The sequence below is a fragment of the Plecotus auritus genome (genome assembly GCF_963455305.1).
Source record: "Plecotus auritus genome assembly, chromosome: 1".
In the NCBI taxonomy this organism is placed as follows: domain Eukaryota; kingdom Metazoa; phylum Chordata; class Mammalia; order Chiroptera; family Vespertilionidae; genus Plecotus; species Plecotus auritus.
In genome coordinates this window covers 15,638,412-15,654,444 of record NC_137770.1, presented here as the reverse complement: position 1 = coordinate 15,654,444, position 16,033 = coordinate 15,638,412, and positions in this window count along the sequence as shown.

The following is a 16,033-nucleotide window of genomic DNA, read 5'->3' as shown; positions in this document are numbered from 1 at the left end:
AATTTCTCTACTAAAGGCAATTTTTTATATCCTCTCCTCACTTTCTGTGTATCCCCAGAGTCATTCAACCACCCTTATCCTTTCAACTGTGTCCATTAAGGAAAATAGCAGATACTTTTAAAGAAAAGGGTATTTGGCCTCAACATCCCTCTGATTAAAAATATATCTTTTTTCTATGTGGGCCATTTCCAGCATTTACTTTTAAAGCATCAAGACCTCACTTTGAAGTTCCTGACTCTGTACAAAGGGTCTTTTTTATGAGCTAAATTATGCTCCCCAAATTCATATGTTAAAGCCTTAACCCCCAGTGCATCCAAAGGTGACTATATTTGGAGATAGGGTCTTTAGAGAAGTAATAAAGTTAAATTAAGGTCACTGGGGTGAGCCCTAATCCAATATGCCTGGTGTCTTTATAAGAATTCTAAGTTCTGGAAATTAGAACATAGAAACGTACAGAGGGATAGATGATGGAAAGACACACGGAGAAGGTGGACATCTATAAACCAAGGAGAGAGGCCTCAGGAGAAAGTAGCCCTGTTGACCTCTTGATCTCAGACATTTTGCCTCTAGAATTTTGAGAAAATAGATTTCTGTGGTACTTTGTTATGGCAGCCCCAGCAAACCAATACTATCTATATTCATCAGGGTTCCCCAGGGAACCAAACCAATAGGAAGGATGGAGAGATGGATGGATAGCAAGGAATTGGCTCATGATTATGGAGGCTGACAAGTCTCACTACCTGCAGATGAATATAGTGAGATTATCATCCTCCGTGTAGTTCCCAGCTAAGTGCCCACAGGCCCAAGACCCAGGAAGAACTGATATTTCAGTTCAAGACTGAAGGCAGAAAAAAAGCCATTGTCCCAGCTCAAAGGCAGTCAGGCAGCAGGCTGTCTTGCAGGTGAGTCACCCCTTTTGGTCTATTGAGACTTTCAACTGACTAGATGAGGCCCACCCACATTAGGAAGGACAATCTGCTTTACTCAGTCTACCTGTTTAAATGTTAATGTCTCCAGAAACACCCTCACAAACACATCCAGGATGTTGGACCAAATGTCTGGGCACCCCATGGCTCAGTCAAATTGACATATAAAAGTAACCATCACACAGACTTATTAAATGAGATCTACAACTTAGTCACTAATATTGCAAATTATTGAATCCAAGTCCCATCTAAGATCTCTCTATATACAATATGTCATTTTGGTAGTAGAGTCACCTGGTACCATGACGATCCATAGATGAAGCCCCTAAGTTATATAAACTTCCCAGTGAAACTGTCCTTTCTGCCAGTAACTTAAATTTCTGATTCTGATCCCATCAGGAGGCATCAAAGGTAACAAACCTGTGGGGAGAGAGTTCTCATCAAAGAGCAGTGCCTGGAGGCACTTCACTTCTTAAGAACCCCTTCACTCTCTTTCCTCTAATCTAGTGCGGTTTGCATGGAATACAGTAAAAGGAGCTTTTGTATTAAAGTCCTCATGGGCAACTTTGCATATGTCTCACTGCTGAAGAGGACAAAGTTATTATCTGTTCCACTCACCTCTGTGTTTGTCAGCACTCTGTAGATGCAACTTATTGCACTTATTTTTGGCAATCAGCTCCCTTCAGTGTTGGCATGTGTCAGGGTAATGGCTAATTATGAATTGCAGCCCATGAAATGAGGCTAATTGGGTATAATATGTGAATTATCAGAAACTAGAGGCCCAATGCACGAAATTTGTGCAAGGAGCTTGGCCCTCGCAGTCCCAGCTTCATCCAGAAGTTCGTCCAGAAGGTCATCTGGAAAGTTGTTTGGCTGTCCAATGTAATTAGCATATTATGCTTTTATTATTATAGATGCTTCACAAGTTGAAAGTGCCAGAAAGCTCAGCAACAGGGGAAAAGAGAAAACCAACCTCCTCTCCTGAACACCACTTTCTGAACCTCTTTCAACCCCACACATCAAACTACTCATTATTTCACCCTCAAAGTGCCAACTCTTTGAAACCCCTTTAGGAAATAAGAAAATGACCAATTGTTAGAGATGTCCATGTTGTTTTCAGATTCATCACCACAAGTATATTCAACGCATGGTCATCCTATATTATAAAGAGGTAATATGTAAATTGACCATCATGCCATCACAAGATGGTGGCGCCCACAGGGGTGGTGGGCCCGGCCACGCTACGTGCCTGCCCCTGGATGTCTTCTTAGCCCTGCCAGGGGCCTCAGTTCCTCCTGCACTCCCCATTGACTGAGGTTCAGGCAAGCAGGGCTGGCAGAGGTACAGGCAAGCCTCAGATGGCAGCTGCCCAGCCGCCCAGGGCTGCCCGAGGCGCAGGTAACCAGGGCCGGCCGAGGCTTGCACTGCCAGCAGTGGCAGCAGCAGAGATGTGATGGGGGCATCACCTTCCCCTGATCACCGGGTCGCCTCTCGCACCTGAGGGCTCCCAGACTGTGAGAGGGGGCAGGCTGGGCTGATGCCCCCCGCCCCGCTCCAGTGCATGAATTTTCATGCACTGGGCCTCTAGTTTAAAATAATTGCCAGACAAAAACAGGCAGGGATCAATATATGCAGAACTCTTCAAGAAAACGGAGGAAGAATGGTTAACGAGTACATTAGCTCATTTAAAGGATCTTGAAAGAAATGGCATGATTTGGGCAAAACTTTCTCCTGGCCTGGTGACTGTTGATGTGTAGGTTGACCACAGAATGTCCTTCCATTCCTTTGTCTGATATTTTTCTCATAATTACACTGGGGTTACGTGATTTTAGGAGAAAAATCAGAGGTAAAGTAACTGCTTTCTTGCTTCTTGTTATTAGCATCACATCGCTGTCGACCTAGATCTCCTGGTTGAGGTAGTGTTTGTCAAGTTTCTTCATTGTGAAATTACCCATTTCCCCCTATTCTTATAGTGTACTCTTTGGAAGGAAGTCACTATGCACAGCTCACGCTTAAGTCATGCTCCACCTTTTGGAGAACAGTATCCACATAAATTATTTTGAATTCTTCTCTATTTGTTTAATTATGTAGTCATTTATTTATGTCAGTATGTGTTCATGGATATTTATTTTATACTTTGTGTTATAGTCGAATACTATTTTATTTATTTTCTCATCCATATTGTTTCAGCTCTGGCTCTTTCAGTTGGCTATTGTGTCCGTTTGACATACTCCCATCATTACTTTCTAGCACTATAAGATGACCCAGGGTCATCCTGCATATTTCTTCCCCAGAACTAGAATCAGCCATCTTTCCAAAGAACTCTGGATTCTTTTATTAGGGAATGATATTACAAACCAAGACGTGGGCACTGGATGAGTGCCAACTAAGTTTGGATTTATCCCGATTCAAGTGAATTTTGGTATATGTGCCTATTTCACACACATAAGTGATAATAAATATGTAAAGTAATTTCCCCATCTTACTTACAGCTATGAATTATATTTGGCCTTTTTATTAGAATGCTTTCATCCTAGCTCCTACTGATGGGATAACATTGGTGAGGTAAATAAAATTAAAATAATAATGATAATGGTTATAGCAATGAGGAGAACATTAAGCTAAATACCATACAGACAATATCTTCTTATATCCTAATGATATCTTTGAGACTTAGGCCATTTAATAGACAATGAAGTGATATCTACCTTGATTTTCACTCTGAGAACTAAATGAAAAATCACTTGTAAATCCCCTAGCACAGAGCACATAGAAGTTGCTCAATAAATCACTATTTTCTCACTCCTTTGCCTCTAGATAAGAAGAAAATAGGCAAACTTCAGTAACACATTAGCTATAAAAGTTCAGCTCATAGTCTGTGAGATGAAAAATATAGGGGTTATATTAGCTCATTTGTTTTCTTTGTTGCTGTATAAATGTGATCGGGTGCACAGGAGCTAAAAATCAACCTGCTTCATGAAAGACCTCAAACACAATGAAGACATACTTACCTGACAGTCAAGTGCATTTATGGAATTGCGCCTTATAACCCAAATTCTCAGACACCAACAAAACCCATTCGACAACATTTTAGGAGATATTTAAGTAGTCCAAGGCACTTTTCCAAAACTTCAATGTTTGAATTAAGGTGGAGAAAACATTATAAAAATCCACAGCAGCTCTCAAGCTTAGAAAGCTATTGAAATGGTACAAAGTTACCAAATACCTCAGTAATATGAAGAAAAGCTCTGGAAGCTTTGCCTCTCCAAGGAAGCAATTTCACTTTTGTTATAAATCTTGGGCAAAGAGGTTGAACACATGCCTTAGAACAGATAGAATATTCAGGAAACTAAAAGGCTTGCATTCATCCTCCATTGTCTTTTTCCAATCATGCCCTCCTCTTAATGCTTTAGGAAGACGAAAATTGAAAATTAAAGAAAAAACTTCGCTGCATCAGAACTTAGATCTGTACTGAAAACCCTTTCATAACCTCTCTGCTGCCTTCACTTCAGCAGAAGTTTTATTCCATCCCAAACTTCAGGAAGGGCCATTCTCCACTTGAAGAGCCTTCACCTTCCTTTCCCACACTCCGGATCATCCACTTACAACCAGGCATAAGTCCCGCCTCCTCTGAAAAGTCGCCCCCACGGGCAGTGTCAACTCTCAGTCGTGGAACCCCGCGATGATACACTTTGAACTGGTTTATGGTGCTGACCGATGCACACCCAGTGTCCCTAGCTGAATGTAAACTCCCTCCGGCCTGTTGCTGTCCCTCAAATTCTCTTACCTGCTAAGCCTAGCCCAGATGCTCTCAGCAAATATTTCTGAGTTCTTTTTATTGATTGATTATGCCTGGGTTGTAGCCTTCCTCCTTGGAGGAAAAGGGCTGGCAGGGGGCTCAGGAGGTACCTGCTCTCAGCAAAGGTTGTCTCTAGGCTGGCATTTGGGAAGCTCCAGAGCTCCAAGAATGTTCCTTTGATCAGATTCCTCTGCAAGGGAATAATGGAGCTTAAGACAATTCTTTAAAAGACGAAAGAGCATAACAAGTGAATTTGAAAGCAAATGGGCCAAGGATTTTCCCTAGGAAGTCTTCCAATTTCACACACAGCAAATTCCTACAATGTGGACCTATTAGAAATGCTTTTTTTGGTCTCTTTCTGCATATTTATTATGTTCTTCTACGGCTCCGTTACCACTTAATTTGACACCGAGCCTCCAAAGCCACATCTTCTTCCTTCTCAAACTATGAAAAAGGGGCAAAATATTTTAATCATGAAGCTCTGTATAATTTAGAGATTATCTTCTGTCTGTGTGAGTTACAGCAATAATCAAAGGGAAGCTGGGGATTTATAAAACTAAGGCCCTAATTTTTTGACAGATGTTCTGTTTGGTATGGAACTAACCTCTTTTCACATCTTACACATACATAAGAGCAAATCATTCAATATATCCTCAGTACACATCGACAACAAAGAGGCAGAATCCACTAGGTGAGAACTACGCTGCCGCAGCCATAAGCCGGGGCTCAATTATTCACCGATGAGAGGAAAATAAATGATGGGGTATTCTGTCAGCTGCAAGGTCTGAATCTGATTAAACAGCCCATCTGGCAGTCCTGGGAGACCAGGAGTCTTGATCCAGCTATTGGTTACATTCTCCATGGCAGCCAGAAAGAAGGTTGGGAATGGTTACTGGGACCTGTATTACTTTCCAAGGTCTAACCAGTTCCGAGAGCGGTGATTGAAAGCATGGCACCCGGCATCAGACAGAACAGGGTTTGAGTCCTGGAGCCACTGCCTGCTAGCTGTGTGCCCTCCATAACCTTCCAGAATTTCAGTCCTCTCATTTATGTAAGTGGCATTCATCACAGCTACCTGTAGGGTGCTGTAAATGAGGGAATGCATGGAGAGCACTTAGGATAGTACCTGGAATGTAGTAATTGGATAATGAATGACACTTCTTCTCTGGCAACCTGATTGGTATCTTGTCACCCATTCATTGGTTTGTTCATTCATTCAACAAGTATTTTTTGGAGCCAGACATGAAGTACCAGGTAGTGACTATGTAGTGGTGAATAAAATCAGCCTCCTTCCTATCTTCCTGGAACTCACTATCAGGAGAGAATACATGCACCAGATAAATAAACAAATAAATTTTAAAACTACATATAAATGTGTATGAAAGAAAAAATACGGTGAGTGAGAATAGTGGAGACAGGAGACATATTTAGATAGAGTACTGTGTCCATCAGGGTCCTGGCAGGAAGCATATGGTGACCTCAAGCAGAGTAACTGAGGAAAGTATAGAGAAAGACTCTTTACTAACAATGTGTGAGGAGGGTTGGAAGAAGCCAGCAAGGAGTGATGGGGAAGTTCCTTGTGGGGGAGTGGAAAGCTGACAATAGCCAATTGCCTTCACGAACCAAAAGGACAAGGGAAGGAAGCTCTCTGTGGCTGCAGGAAGCATCCTCCTAACAGAAGCTTTCAGTGGGGGCACCCTGCCCGCTCATGTGACTCGTCAGAGAATAAATACCTTGACCTCTCTCCACCCTCTGACTTTCTGACCCAAGAGGAAGCCTGCCTGTACCTCCCAGAACACAGACCAGGATAGATATCTGTTCTGGCAGAAGGTCAGCCTCTGTGACCATAATCACATTATCTCATGGGTAGCCAGAGGCAGAGGAAATATATACACACTTACTCACACACACTTTTGTGGCTATATCTATAATTTTTTTTTCTTTTTTTTTTTATATATTTTATTGATATTTTACAGAGAGGAAGGGAGAAGGATAGAGAGCTAGAAACATCGATGAGAGAGAAACATCGATCAGCTGCCTCCTGCACACTCCCCACTGGGGATATGCCTGCAACCAAGGTACATGCCCTTGACCGGAATCGAACCCGGGACCCTTCAGTCCGCAGGCCGACGCTCTATCCACTGAGCCAAACCGGTTTCGGCTATATCTATAATTTTTTAAGACACCTTTTTTGTTTTGGGGGGGGTTGTTTTATATATACACTAGTGGCCCAGTGCACGAAATTTGTGCACGGGGGTGGGGGGTAGTCCCTCAGCCCAGCCTACACCCTCTCAATCTGGGACCCCTCAGGGGATGTCTGACTGCCAGTTTAGACCCAATCCCTAAATTGGCAGTCGGACATCCCTCTCACAATCTGGGACCACTGGCTCCTAACCACTCACCCGCCAGCCTGCTCGCCCCCAACTGCCCCCCCACAGCCTGCTCACCCCCAACTGGCCCCCCCCGCCGGCCTGATCACCTCCAACTGCCTTCCCCTCCTGGCCTGATCGCCCCTAACTGCCCCTGCCTCGGCCCCACCACCATGGCTTTGTCCGGAAGGTCTCTCAGTCTAATTAGCATATTACCCTTTTATTAGTATAGATGTGTGTGTGTGTGTGTGTGTGTGTGTGTGTATTGATTTCAGAGAGGAAGGGAGAGGGAGAGAGAGATAAAAACATCTATGATGAGAGAGAATCATTGACTAGCTGTCTCCTGCACACCCCCTACTGGGGATCAAGCCTGCAACCTGGGCATGTGCCCTTGTTCAGAATCAAACCTGGAACCCTTCAGTCCACAGGCCAATGCTCTATCCACTGAGGCAAACCAGCCAGGGCAAGACTCGTTTGACTCATCTCAAAGTCTCCCAGTGATTGGGTGAAGGCCCACAGATCTAAATCCTATGTTAGAGGGAAGCCAACCTTATTCAAAAAAGTATTGTGAGCAGCTGTGACCAAATGCCTGTTATAGCCTGGTCTGAGCAGTAAATGGCTTATAAACTGGAAATTTTGCCTTTTGAGTCCACCAGGAGGAGTCAGCAGCAAAGTGGCCATATAAGTACTTGGGAGCTGTAACCTGGCGTGTTTAAGAATGATTATCGGAAATTGTTGAAGCCCTACAAAGCTCACTTAACTTTTGGTGTAATTCATGGTAAACTGTTCCTTCCACATGAATATCCTACTAATGGCCCCTTCATTTTCTCTCCATTTGTAAGCTTTCCTCGCTCAAACTTTCTCTTTTCTCACTTTGAGACAAAGGGACATTTGGATAGAAATTGTTCATGTGCATACTCAGATCTTATTGTCTGTTAAATATCCTTGTCAAGGACAGCGAAGGTGGAGAGGCATAGTGAGGGACAAATGAGAAAGACATACAAGGAAACGTGATGCTCTCTGTACCCAAAATCAAAGGGTTCAGCTTTGGGATACATTCTGATTTTGAAACAGCAAATTTATGAACCTAACCTTTTACTTTTTTTTAAATATATTTTATTGATATTTTACAGAGAGGAAGGGAGAGGGATAGAGAGCTATAAACATCAATGAGAGAGAAACATCGATCAGCTGCCTCCTGCACACCTCCCACTGGGGATGTGCCCGCAACCAAGGTACATGCCCTTGACCGGAATCGAACCCAGGACCCTTCAGTCCGCAGGCCGACGTTCTATCCACTGAGCCAAACTGGTTTCGGCTTACTTTTTAATTTATTTGTGCTCCTAAAGCCCACAGCATCTGGGTGCATTGGCTGGCAGTGGGGTACAGTGGCCCAGGTATATTTCCTAGTGTAGATTATTTGCACTCAAGGCTGAGCGAATGAAGAAATTCCGAAATGGATGCACAGGTGGACCAGAAGGAGCCCCTGAAACCAGGATGTTTTTCCCCACAAGCAGCACATGCTCATTGCCCCAGCAGGTGACATCTAATGCCAATTTCCTGGGGCGACAGCTCAGAGCTAGTGGAGACACCTCACTACTTCATAAAAGCTGCCAGATGAGGGAAAAAGGAATTGCTCTTTAAATGACTTGATATATTTGCAGAGATTACAGAAGTTCAGGCCAGCAACAAATGTGTTCACCTATCTTTTCAAAAGAGGAATGATCCTGAGATTACCTCCAGGAAGTTTAAGTGTCTGGAGAAAAATAGCCCAACACATCTAAGAAGTAATGGAATCAGGAGCGAATAAGCAGCATGGTGTTGCCACAGATAAATCATCCAGGACCGATCGGAAAGCTGTTTAACATTCACAGTGAAGGGGAACAAAGTCACAGCAATACATCTTGATTTTGGTAATACATTTGATACCACGTCACGAAATTTTACTTATGAAATTAAATGACACTGGCTTGGATATGAAGACTGTCACTGCGATTGATAATTTTCCGGGGGTCTGTAAACAAGGCACAGTGATGAATAGTGTGACATCCAGCCAGAGGTAGTTGATTAGTAGGGGTGCCAAAGAGATTGGTGTTAAGCTTGATCATATGCAACAACGTTATTAATGGTTTCCAAGAGAAAGCAAAGAGAATGTTAATGAAATTTGCAAATTATACAAACTGGGACGGGGGCTGGAATAAATCCACTAAGAATGATGGATAGAATTTATTCCAAGAGATATAGACAGGTTCAATATATGGGTAATAAACAGCAAAATGAGATTCATTTTCAAAAAAATGCAAACTATGATAGATCAGAGGGGGGAAAAGAAAAGAAAAAAATTATTCCTATCAGGGCACTGAGAACTGACTTAATTTGGAAGATGCTTCAGGGTTCCTTTTAGTTGGGTACCAACCTGCCTCTCTACCTCTCTATCTGAATCACCCTTCAGTATGTGATGCCACCCCCTTGCACTTTCCCCTATAATCTTCTTGAATGATCTGTGGTCTTTTGTACCTCTATGCTTTTGCAAAATCCTGTCCCAAGTGCCTTTTCTTTTTATTTCTATTTGTAAAATCTGATGCATTCTTCAGTACCCTAATAATTGCTTGTCTTCTTTGTGATATGATTCTCCTCCCCCTGACAGTCACTTTTTCTGCTGTATCATCTGCTTGGTAAATGCTTTCACTGGGGCTCTAGTCCTATGGCATTCCTTGGTGGATGTGTGTGTGGAGAGGGAGAGGAGAGGAGAGGAGGGGAGGGGAGGGGAGGAGGGGAGGGGAGGGCAGGGGAGGGGAGGGCAGGGGAGGGGAGGGCAGGGGAGGGGAGGGCAGGGGAGGGGAGAAGAGAGGTATCTTGTCTTCTCTTTTTCTAAGAGCATTAATCCCATCATGAACACCTTACACTCATGATCTAATCTAACTCTAATTACCTCCCACTTTCACATAGGAAGCTAGGGTTTCAACATATGAATTTTGGAGGGACACAAACTTTTGGTTCATAGCAAGCATTTTGCAAGGATTCAATGACATCCTCTTTATTAAAAAAGAGCTTGGCCCAGTTTGTAAACAAGTTTTATTATTGTTCTTAGGTGTAACATTTGTTTAAACCTTTTTGTTTTTCTAATCCATGAACTCTTTGAGGGCAGGACAATTATTGTTACTATTTATACCTCCTCCTGGAAGATAAAGAGCTCACAACTGGCTTTGGGAAGTCTAGAAAGGCTTCATGATGGAGTTGGGATTTAAAGGAACAGGTAGGAAGTTGAAACAGGTAGGAAGGCTTTGTAGCCGTAGTGACATTGGCCCCTGTTGAACCTGGGTCCACTCAGAGAACAGTAAGCAGGCAGATGTGATGGTCTGGACCTGAGTGAGTGCAAATGGGTGACATTACAAGGAAAAAAAAAACCTTGAATGTCAGGCAGCATCTGAGGTCTGAGTTTAATTCAACTGGGGAAATGCCTTCAAGGAGGTATAATTTAATCACACATCCTCTGTCGTTAGAGTGGACCTGATGACCGATGGTTCCCAATCCCGTGTAAAACTCTGCTCTTTATGCCCTTTGTGCATTCATTCATGAATACATAATTTATGGTGCCCTGCTATGTGAAGGGTGCCACAAGAGAGCCTACACAAAGGCAGATCATATCAATGCTGCCTTCAGCCTTTCTCAGGGTCAACCAGTGAGGGCAGGTTCAATGACATGTGCCTAATGTAACCCGCTGGAACTCTTAATGACGTTGCCTTCCCCCTTTTCTCCTTGGAGAATGCTCTGCCCTGGCTCTCCACCAGTATCCTTGAATCCCCTTCTCTGTCCCCTTCCTTGTTTCTTGTCCCTCTGCCTGCTCTTATGGTAGACTTTGCCTGATTGCAGAACTCAATCCTTTACCCTTCTCTCTGTTCAAACTTCATGGCCCCTTTGAAACAGCTCTTCTGTTTCCATGACTTTGCCAACTATTTTGGTGCCAATAAAAATGGGGTGGCTAAAGTAAAAGATCTACAACTCAGGATTCTGATTGGGTGAATGGATTTGGGGGTCTTCCATGGAGATGGCAACCACAGAAACCAGTGGGAGCCACTGTTTTACCCCAGCTCAAAACACAACAAGAAACTACCATTCCTATTTCATGTAAGTGGTAGCTAAGATCATGAGTGCAGATGAGGTTGCCAGAGGAAGCAAGGACAGTGAGAGGACACAGGACCCAAGAGCACTCTGAGAAACACCAGCATTAAGGATCCAGCACTCTTGAAAGAGATTAAGAAGGAATAACCACAGATAAATGAGTAGACGTGAGATTTCATAGGACAAGGGAAAAGGATGACATTATAAATGAAATCTATTCCCCAGAGAAGTCACAGAAACCGGGAGAAAATGTGTCCGTTGGATTTCCAATTATAAGAGTCTTGCTGAAGTTGGCAAGAAGAGTTTCAGCAAATTGTCAGGAGTGGACATGGGAAGGGTGTGGATTGAGAAGTGAGTATAAGGTGAGGAAATATAAATGATAGTTGTGGTTATTCTTTCATGAAAGAGAGACACAAGATAAGGGTTATCTGACACAAAAGAACACCAAGTTTTTCAAATAGGTGAAATTGAATAGAATAATTTGTTGGAAGGAAGGAGAAAGAAAGAAGGAAGGAAGGGAGAAAGGGAGGGACGGAGGGAGGGAGGGAGGGAGGGAGGGAGGGAGGGAGGGAGGGAGGGAAGAAGGAAGGAAGGAAAGAAGGAAGGAAGGAAGGGAGGGAAAGAGGGAGGGAGGGAGGGAAGAAGGAAGGAAGGGAGGGAGGGAGGGAAGAAGGAAGGAAGGAAAGAAGGAAGGAAGGAAGGAAGGAAGGAAGGAAGGAAGGAAGGAAGGAAGGAAGGAAGGAAGGAAAGGAGGGAGGGAAAGAAGGAGAGAGGGAAGAAGGGAGGGAGGGAGGGAGGGAGGGAAGAAGGAATGACCATTTCACTGAGATTTAGTTCCTGGAAGAATTTTGTTTCTGCAGTAAATTTACATCTTTTAAGCTAACAGAAGACTTAATGCAACTCATCTCATTCTCATTCTTATCTTGGTATAAAAACTATGTAGGAGTCCTTCTATTCCAATGTAGTCAGTATTTTCAATTCGGGAGCTACAAACCATGCACTACTTAAGCTTCACTCATTCAGACTTTCTAAATGGTTTTATTCTTTATTGTGTTTCCAAGAGAGTATTTAAAGCACTTACACAGTAGGCAACAGAATTCAAGGCGGGGAGAGAACAGTGGTGTTTTTCTGCTCTCATCACACCAATCAAGAAACAATTTCTCAACAAATTAAATGACTTCCTCTAAACCCAGGCCTCCTGGAGACACCTGCATTGTAGGGATATGATATAAACTTGCCTTCCTGACACACTCAGTTATAGATTCTTTTGACTGGCAAATTGGAAAGTCCTTTCCGTCAAGCGTGATTACATAAATTCAATAAATGAGCACTCCTTCAAGTTTAAAGAAGAGATTTTGCTTTGTTTTGTTTTTGCTTGTTTGTGTTATAAGAGTGGCAGAATGAAGAATTCACCCACATGATGGTGAATGAGTAATATTTATCCATGAACACAATAGAGGTTTTAGTTAGCGATTTTAATGGGAAAAAGCAGAAAAATACAGTATTAACAACCCTATTTAGAGTCATGATATATTTCACTGATTTGGATTTTCTGCCCTTTTCTGGGAGAAAAAAATATAAATACAGTTGAAAGCGTTTATCACCTGAGATGCACCATTTTGAAAAGAAAAGAGGAAAAGGTATTTTTAAACCATAAATTTCTATCGCATTCACCCCTCACATAAATAAGCAGCCCCAGTCTTTGCAAGAAATATTAAAGTTCATTTAAATTGCAAATCTGACCTTATTAAAATGACTTTCTCAAAGAGCCATAAACAAATAGAGTGCCTTAGTAATACTGCCAAACAACAGAATACATTCTCAACCAGTTCTATAATTAAAGTAGAAAAATAGAATTTTCACAGTTCTGAATGACTGAGATGAAAAAAGAAAAAAATGACAAGAACTTGAGGTGGAGAGCACACATCCATCTGGAGGGTCCCTTCAAAAACCATCTCAGCACAATTACTCTTTGAAAGTCAATATAAATTTTTATGGACAGCTTGGAAACGTTATTATATTGTTGCTAATCTTATGTGTTTCGAATACTTTTTCCTACAACTAACACATTCCCTCTTAAAGTTGGAAGCGCAGCCATTAAGATTTACTATGTTTGGGGTGAGAATAAAAATGAACAATTAAGAATGAGCTTACATCTGCAAATGGCTAGGAAGAGCTAGTAAATTTCAGAATTAAAAGCCAAACAGGCTGGTCTGCTTACGGGGTTTTATGGAAAATCCATACCTAAAGGTATATTTAAAATAGTGGATTGTCAGCAAGCACACAGTTTCCTTTTGTTTAGAAAAGTAATCCAAGGTGCAGTAGGCCACGCAAATCAGATGGAGATGAGGTGAAATGTAACTTGGTTCTAGCTGAGGTTAGCAACTGTGGGGTTACAGCTAAGTATGTGCTTCCATGCATATCCACAGAAAAGTGATGAGTTATAAAAAATAAATATAAATGAAGATGTAGCCGGATCATAAACACTCAAAGGTCTTCACTAACTTGAAATGAGGTTACACCAAAACATGTTAGCTTATTTAAGCTTCATTGTGTTCTATGTAGATGCGCTTTTTTTTTGTTTGTTTTATTCATTGATTCATTCAACAAATGCTTACAGAATGCCTGCTCTGTGCTACATACAGAGCTAGATGCTAAGGATGTCACATAAACGAAATACACATGATTCCTGCTCTCAAAATGTTTTGTATAATCTGTTTAAGAAGGTAGGGAAAGTTTTATCTCATTTTATAAACATTTCTATCAGAAATGGCTAAAATTACTTCAGATGCTTAAGTAAGTTGTATGCTTTTTGTTGTGCCTTCAAGAATTGATTTGGAGCCGGGCAAGGGAGAGCGTTGTGTGTGTGTGTGTGTGTTTCAACGGCAGTTTCTTCTGCAGGTATTCTGTAAGATTTTAATGATTCCAAGTTCCTTTCACAGAAAGCAGTCTGCACCTCACACAAGCTGCCATCCCACCCAAAGACACACATCTCTTCACTGCTTTTGCTCACCACCCTTGGTAAGTAGACTGCTCCTTGAAGCTTGCCATTTGCCAGCTTCCTACATTTTCCCAGAACTAGCATGGGAGGCCAAATTTCTAGCATCAAATTCAAACTTTATAGCACACTGTCTTTGAATAGACTCAGACACATCCTTTAACCTTGCTAAGCCTCAATTTCTTTATCGGAAATGAGAAAATAACTCCTAGCTTCTGTGGTTGTTCAGGAGACTAAATGAGATAATGCAGGAAAAACGCTTGTGTAAACTCTAATCTACAGATGCTGTGCTGCATCTACCATTTTTACAAACTATCACAGCTACTGCAACTACTACACAAACTCTGATACCATAACTATGATAAGGACCCTTGATAAAGCAATCTAAATTAGCCCAGAGAATCCTAACTTGAGCCTATTTGTATGAGCACCCAAATATCGTAGAGTCAGTGGGCAGCTATGCAAGTCCACTGGGAGCCCTACAATCTCATTTAACCTGCCAGATCAGGAGAATGTAGGGGAGGAATTGTTTTCCCTCACCGATCTTAGGTTCTCAGCTGGGGCTCTGTAAGAAAAGATAGATTCACAAGAGAATAAAACAAGTTTATTAATAAGTGTGTTGCACATGGAACACATGAGAGTACCCAAAGATAAGTAACTCAGAGAAGTGGCTTGGAATTCAGGCTTCCTAGTATGAAGCATTTATAACAAGGAACAATAAATTTATAGAGAAATGATAGAACAAAGGAAAGTGATTTTAGCCTTCTGAAAGGGGGTGGGGGCAAAATGTAGGAAGGTAACTGTAATGGAAACTAATGGTAGATAAAGGGTCATTCATAAAATTTGTTATGCAGAGTCCTCTGGTTTCATCGCCAGCTGATAGGGTCTAAAGTTGTCTCCGGTGACTAACTTGTGTCCTCCCTGCTTTTAGACAAATAAGGGGAAGGCAAGAGCTCTTGTATCTGCTTCTTCTCAATTGCCTTCAGCTCAAAATAATCCTGTGCCAAGGTGGCGTATTTTGAGGTGACTTATTCTGGTTTTCTTCAAGAACAATGGTTCTCTGCAGATCACCCAACTGTGTATACTTGGCTACTGAGAGTAGCCTCAAATTAGGCGGAGTTTACAACCAGGCTACCTGACATAACTAAAGATAAGCCAACATTGTGAAATTCCCTAGGATTTTCAGAATATCTACCTCCATTCTTTCGTGTGGATTGAGGGTTCATGGTGTGAGCCCTCTATGTGCAATAACCAAATGTGAACTGAGTACCTTTCTGGAACCACGGTAGGGAGTTAGGTTTTATTATGGGTGCCACAGGAACTCACTAAAGAGTTAATATAGATGCATATGTACCCAGCCCAGTATGCATTCCATTGTTCTTAGTTCCCACATAAGGAAAGATTTGAATACAACAAGGCTTCAAAAAGAGAAAGAGAAAATATTAAAAGAAGCAAACCACCAGGTTAATAGAGTTACTCATCTTAAGCATTTTATTTTGTTCTACATCAGCAATTCAGAGAGAGGAATGTGTTTTAGTTCTTGTTATTTTTCTCCTCTATGTAACACCAGCAGAGAAAGTTTCAAATGACTAATGACTAAAATGGCCCCAGATTTCTCATTCAGAAAGAACCATTTTCTATGTTTGAAATGTAATAAGAAAAATATCCATCAATACTTAGAGCTTGAGTGTGGCTATTCCCAACTAATAAATCACAAACCTTGGTCAATCTGTTGATCCTGAAGTCTGTCCTGAGAGATTGTTATGTTCCTCCCTTTTCCACTGTGTCCTCACCTTTCCACATAGTCCTAGACCTCAGA